Genomic DNA, 6,242 nt, shown 5'->3' with positions numbered 1-6,242 from the left:
GCTTTTGAGTAATACAACATACATAAGGCAAAAGGAGGAAAGTAGCTACTTCTCATCTATAATTAGAGCAAGGCAAGTTACAAATGCAGATATTTTTAGGCTGTAATTGTATACACACTAAACTGGGAGTAGGTTGCATTGAAATAACAACAACAACAACAACAACAACCATCCAGAGAGCTTCTGCTATTGGGCAGTACAGAAATGTAATAAATTAATTGAAATTTAGTGGTACTTACTTTTGTAAGACATGCTTCATACGATTGTACTTTATGTAGATGGAAGAACTTTTTGTACTTCAGGGATGTACAGTACTGCCCAGTTTATATGTTTGTGGTGATGGTCCAAAACCAAAAGGGCTTGTCTTCATATCGTTACTTGCTTGAATAGGTTAACCCACCTGATTAACTCACCTGATTTGTCCAATTATAGATTTTCCTGGGGAATTTACTTCTGTTTTTAAAGTCTCTTCCAAATCTAATTATTGTAACATGTATACTCATTCATACAAGGAGTTAATCACATGGGGAGACATCAGCATGTGTCAATTGGACCCACTGACCTTCTGTTTAAAGTTTCCCTGTTATGAAAATGCATGTATTAATCAGTCCACAGTGACTGCTGGGATTTCCATAATTTATCACACAATACACTAAACTCTCAACAACGGAAAGTTATTATTTAAATTAGCAAGGTGGGGGGTGGGGTGGAGAGTGACAGCATCTTGTGTTTAAATTATCTGTAGGTTATTATTCCAAGACAATTGCCATCTGTGATCTACTAGCTTGACTACATTGCTGTGGATTAAAATATAGATTGATCAAACCTATAGTAATTAGGAGAAATGTATATATATTAATTACTCAATATTGAGAGCACACTAGAAAATGTTTAAATCACATGACATTTCAACTTCTGAGAAATCTGTATCACATCCTGTATTGCAAAAATTGACTATTAGAGAGTAGGAACCAAATTTCTCATATATCATGGTATATAAAGAAACAATCAAAGAAAGACAAAGCAAAAGGAAATCCAGAGTAGGGGCCCTGTTTTGCGCACCTTTACTTGCTACTTATTATTTACTGTGGTACATAAACGTTCTATTTCATACACTTGGTATAATTTTTTATGTCTCCTAAGAAGGGACAGTATTTTCTGTCTTTGTTAATTCATTTAAGCATAAGCAAATATTATCCTACTCACTAACACTGACACTTTCAGACCCCCCTCCTCTCCCCCTCCAACATGTGATAAGAACTTAGGGCTGCCCGCTTTTTTTTCTTGATTGGGCTCCTAAGCCTTTACCGGCTGTGTGACAAGAAGAAATTCAACACACGGTTCCCCCCGCCCCCTTTGCACCATTTTCATGCCTGGAAAAGCTAAATTCTTGTTTGTTGTTAAGGTCACACAAGTATTGCCAGAAAAGACAAGACTGACATTCTTATGTGGACATCCAGCCTCAGTTGCACTTCCTGGGGTAGACGCTTCTGCAAAGTCTGTAACAGAGGTAGAAAACTTGCAGCCTGAGGAGCATAAGTGGGCCATGGCTTAGTTGCACGCAGACCTAGGATGGCCACTTACACATTGCCAAAAAAAAAAAAAGAGGAGCAAAGAGGAGACAAATTTGCATAAAATGTGCATAGGCTAATTTATATGTATAGGTGAAAATTTAGAAATAATTGCTATAATTTTAATAGAAATACAACATCCCTCATCACAGTGGGGAAGAATGTGAGCAGGTGACCTGTGTGCCTGCCCAGTCTGCTGTGCAGGTGCTAATAGTTGTTGGACAACTTCAGGACCCCTACTCTCCTATCTTAGGGTTCTTTCTCTTTAAACTGGACTTGGTCTGGTCAGCCCTTCTAATAAGAGGATGGCTTCAAATAGAGGACTGATCTCTGTAAATTAGGGCCCATGGCCATCCTATCTAGACCTCAGCCTAGTTGAGCCTAGTCTATGTAGACCTCATCCTGCCCACTTTGCAAATTCCATCCACTTTGGTTCTGGCTCCACCCACCTTTGGCTCCAACTCCACCCACCACTGGCATGTGACTCCCAACGTATTGCCCCCACAGGAGTGCAGCCTTTGATGGAGGGAAAAAAGGTTCCCCCGCTCTTGGACTCTAATTCTGCAAGCTGTCCTTGTGCATAGGTAGCGGAACCAGAGTGGGGTCGAAGAGCCATGTTCTTCTCTCCTCCCCATTTTCAATTTTTCCATAGAAAATACCCCCCACACACACACAGTTAAGCCTTTCTGGTGCAATTGCTCACAACATCAATGCATTCACAGTTAACTATGGGTTCCCAAACATCTTCTTTTAATAATGAAGTAGAGCAGCAATCATTTGGTTGAGTAGTGTTTAACAAACAACACTTTACAAATGCAAAGTTAAATGAATGCTAAATTACTGTCCATTTTCCTGGCTTTCAATGCTAATGGAGATATTTTTGTGACCTTTCCAAATGCTTAATTATTTTTTTAAATAGCAACATAAAAAGATTTGTTGTTTGAAAATGCAAGTGGCTGTAAACCACATATTATTTGTAAATACAGCATGTTCCTGAATCCTTCATTTCAGTGTCACACTGAGGCCTAATTGGTACATATTTTGGTTGACATATATTGTTCTCTTGTAAAGGTGTCAAATTCTTTGGCTATGTCAGTGACAAAAGACCCATTGCTCGTGATATATAAATTAGGCTTCTTAACATGTAATCAGTCATATCTATTAGAATGCTACTTGCAACAAAACATGTTCAAAATATGTACAAGATTGATTGGTCTTCCCTCCCCCCTTTACTTTAATATTGTGCTATTCACAGCAAAGTTTTTGATTTGAACATTAAATGAGGAAACATTCAAGATTTTATCAGCATCATATCAATTAAGAGACATTTGATTTGAAAAGCTGGTGTAGCTTATTAAATACATTTCCAACTTCAAAATGCAGCTTTTGCTATCAACAACATCCTGTCACCACTGATTATAGAAGGAAAAGTGTGATGGCATGGTCGTTCAGATTCATAATCTGACAGAATTTATTATTATGCTGGGCTGCAGTAGGCTTCTTGTAAATTTGAATTGTGGACTCAGCTGGTGTATTCCATTTTCTCCTACAGTATTGCTTTTTACCCCTCAGGCCTTACTGGATATCAATAAATTTCATTGTACAAAAGAAACTGCCAAAATATTGTACAATGGAAACAAATCTGAATGCACTTTTTGGTGTCCCTCCACTTAGCAGGTCTTTTGCTCATTTCAACAGCATTTTCCCCTGACTCACAGTGTATAACATAAAAGGCTTTTAAAAGTGGACCTTTACAAGTATCTTGTCAGTCAGCCCATAGGACTGATTTTTTGTATTGTTTTTTTTTAAGTAAGAAAGCCAACTGGGCATGTGGAGCTTACTGAGAAGTTCTCTAGACTGTGGCAATATCATTCTGCACAATCTCAGAGACTAGTCCTCAAGAAAGCCAGAGAACAGTCTAGAAAGCAAACAGATTAGGCTTTTTCCTATTTTAGATGTACTTCTTCTAGAAGTAATCAGACACTAAATCTACAATTACACAATGGGGAAAACTGCACAAAAGCTGGAAACCACCAAAGGATCAGTGATTGGGAGAAGAGAGCTTGGACTTCTGGGAATCCCGGGAGGCCAGACTGGGACCCCAGGAGGGCTGGATTTGGCCTGCGGCCTGAAACTTCCCACCCCTGCTATAGGTAGAAGGTTCAGATGGGCCCAGTGGTTTATGCCATTTTCCCATGCAAAGTTTTACAGAAGCAGTGCTCTTCCACTAAGAAGCATGTTTAAGAGTGAATTCATCATGCTAATAATGTTAATAATTATAGTTTGCAATATAGCAGATGCCATCTAATCTACCTCCCTCTTCTGATGGGAGTACAAATTATAGGCTGAGGAGAAAAATCAAAGTCTAAAGGTTAAGAGATTAAGTGAAAGATTTAGAATTTTAAAATGCTCAGTGAGGTACCACACAACCAAACGCAATACGCAATCTAATTAAGATATACATTTGTTTTAAGTGCCCCCCTGCCCCCACACACCCCACATACAAACCTTTACCGTAGTATAGAACTGAACAGAGAGAGCTGAACTCTGAACTTTTCCTTCAGATTTTGATGAGATAAATGGTGATGCTTTCATTATGTAAACAGATATACGCACACCAATATTCTTGAGAAGATAGGGAAAAGAAAGGTACCGCAATTACCACAGGAAATGTGAAGACTCCCCAAAGTCAAATGCGTGAGCTAGGTTTGCACTTCCCTGATGTATTTTTGAAACATGGATTGAGAACAGCTCTACAATTTCTAAGAATGTGTTCACACCTACTCTAACAACCTTTTTAGATGGCTACTTTCTCAACACAAGAAATGCACAGTTGTTGCTGGGACTCCAGGTGCTTTCCCTCCAACCAGCCCTTCTGTTGTGAGATTGCTGCGTTTCCCAAGCACTCAAACCACAACATATTGTAGCTGGGAAAATGTAGTTTCCCACACAGCTACTCTATCACTGTTCATGTATTTGGCCTGTTGAAAATGGCTGCCAGAGACACCGAGTGAATTACAAAACCAAAATGTGAGACTGCCCAGCATCACGTTGGAACAGGAACTTCTGAAGTCTTACCATTCAGAAGGGGATTTGGGGTGTTCATATTCTCACGTTATTTGTGGTTTTATCATTATTTCTGTGATACTGATAGTCTCTTACATGTTTCACATATAGATCTACAAAATTTCATATTTTTTGTTATCTTCTGTCAGTTGGCTTGCCCCCGTAAACAACACAGAATGAACTACAAAAAAGAAATCATGTTGATTTAGTTGCAGAATCCAGCTCTTCTTGGGTTATCTTCAGACAGAATTGATTATCTTTAGTGCAGAGTAAACCCCACCTATAAAGTTATTTTCTTAAAGAGAATGAACAGCAACGAGATAATGGCTTGTGTCCAACAACAGGGAAGGACAACTTGTGGCCCTCCAGATGTTTTAGCCTACAACTCCCATTGACTATGCTGGTAGGGCTGATGGGAGTTGTAGGCCAAAAACATCTGGAGTGCCACAAGTTGTCCTTCCCTTTTCCATAGCAAGGCTGTCCCTCTGCCTCCATTGGTCTTCAGAGAACCAACTGACTCAGCAGAGAAGCCTTTGCCCTCTTCTCTAGCTCCTTCAAACAATCCCGTGTATACATGCTGCCCTTCCTCATTGTATCAGAGGAGAGAATTAGGATGCCTGCCATGTTTATGAGGGCCACAGCGCTGGCCTGTGTCCCCACTCCAGGGCCTCTGCTGACCTGTGGAGGTTGCATCTGGTCATGCATTCCACTCTCTCACCTCTTGGAGAATTTTGTAGGCAGCAGTAAGCAGTCACCCCGCCAAAGGATCACTGGTCACTCCCTTTCTGGCTCAGCCTGAGGCCCACCAGCAGCTTGGCTGATGTCACTTCCAGCTGACAAGGCAAAAGCAAGCAGACCGCTTGGTGGCACAGTGCTGAGACACAGGATGGAACAGGCAGCTCATGGTTACACCGACCCACATGCAGATAGTATATCATGCTCTGGGAAACCTGCAGGTACTATGCTATGCTACCAGTAGAGTTTTACTGGGATGCAAACTAGTGGAATGCCTTTAGTTTAGGCCTAGTTCACATAATGTTTTGAAACATGCACCTTGGTAGAGCGCAATCTGGAGACATTCTGTCTCACCTCACATGCGTAGAAGGTAGGGTGTGCGCCAATCACCAGGGCAGCATAGGAACACAGGAGAATGGGATACTTATACTAAGGTCAGGCCATTGGTTCATCTAGCCCAGTACTGTCGACAATGACTGGCAGTGGCTCTCCAGGATTTCAGGCAGGAATTTTTCCAGCCCTACCTGGAGATGCCGGGGATTGAACCTGGGACCCTTTGCATGCAAAGCATGTGCTCTATCACCAAGCCACGACCCTTCCTCCACTTACACTAATGCTGCTGCAGTGATCTATGACAGAAGTGGATAGAAGGTAGATCAAGATCATCTGGTAGATCTCTGAGTGACTTGCATCAAGGTTTCTGACTCGCAACTGTCTAACAGGAGCAATAACTAACCGGAAAAGAACACTTGGAGGAAATCAAGGAGTGGTTTTTCTGAATGAAAGGACTTGTGAGCTTGGTTCCAATACTGATCACAAATTCCTAGGCTGAGCACATGCTCGGAAGCACCCTTTTTCTTAATACTTAGT

This window comes from Heloderma suspectum, chromosome 3 (genome assembly GCF_057233095.1).
Source record: "Heloderma suspectum isolate Gila_16-S chromosome 3, 16-S_ref, whole genome shotgun sequence".
NCBI lineage: Eukaryota > Metazoa > Chordata > Lepidosauria > Squamata > Helodermatidae > Heloderma > Heloderma suspectum.
The sequence above is the reverse complement of the archived record's forward strand: the minus strand, read 5'-3'. Positions refer to the sequence as shown.